Genomic DNA, 1166 nt, shown 5'->3' on the forward strand with positions numbered 1-1166 from the left:
GTGTTTCCCCGAAAATAAGATCTAGCCGGACAATCAGCTCTAATGTGTCTTTTGGAGCAAAAATTAATATAAGATCTGGTATTATATTATATCAAAGTACATTTCATAAAGGTGATGGTCTGCCCATATATTTTGCATCTCACAAAATGATCAAGCAACCTAAGGTAAAAACAGCATAGGTTTTGGAGGTTCAAATATTGGCATTGACTCTGTAGACCTGTTTTCACATGTAAAAGATACTAAAATTGCCCTTATAGGATTGTGAAGAAAACTGATGAAATGTATATGCCCCGCATTATGTTTGGTACATGAGCATTTAATAAATGTTCTTTCTTTTCCTAATTGCCCTTTCATTTCTTTCATCATTCCCTCTGCCCTTCCTTCCAAAATTCTGCTGTCTTGATGTTCTCTGTGAAACATTTGCCAGAACTAAGGTGTAAAGTGGCTTCCTTGACTGTAAGGAGATTTGGCTTTTTCCATGAATCAAGGTCACACGAGTCGGTGTCTAGTGTTTTCCCAGCTTCACCCGGGGAAAAGTCTGTGGCTAGATCTAGGACAGGGATGTAATCCTGATATCTCCTGTGATTTCAACCTTTCAGCTGCCTTGGTATTCAAATGCTTAGTATGTACTTAGCAACACCTAAATACAGAACAGGCACACAAAGAAATAGATTCTTTCCCTCTCAGTGGAGGCCACCTCCTATTTTTTATGTATCTCAGGGCCTTGCACTAAGTAGGCCCCTAATATATATTGCTTTGAGCTGTTAGGATGAATTTGACCTCCTCGGTGGAGCTTAAAGCTCCATTTCATAGGATGGGTTAATAAACAATATAAGTGAGTTTAGGGTGCAAACAGCTGAAACCATTGGCTGCATTTTATGCTCGTCTAGAGCAGTAGGCAACCTGCTGCAAACACTTAGTTCGGAAAGAAAAAATACTAAATTCCCTGCCTCTTGACATTAACAATCAAAAGGGACAAGAAATATCTGTCTCCAAAAGACAGGTCCAAGGAGACAGCAGTGCAAGCGAAGCAGCTCCTGTTCTGGCGCGATCTCGAAGGGCGGGTAGGCGGGAGCCTTCAGGCAGGAGAAAGGCAGCCTCCTTGTGACGTCAAATCAGCGGACTTTCGTCCCGGCTTTAGGCCGGTTCCGGTTCCCCGGCTTTCC

The sequence above is a fragment of the Rhinolophus sinicus genome, linkage group LG02 (assembly GCF_036562045.2).
Source record: "Rhinolophus sinicus isolate RSC01 linkage group LG02, ASM3656204v1, whole genome shotgun sequence".
NCBI classification, from domain to species: Eukaryota; Metazoa; Chordata; class Mammalia; order Chiroptera; family Rhinolophidae; genus Rhinolophus; species Rhinolophus sinicus.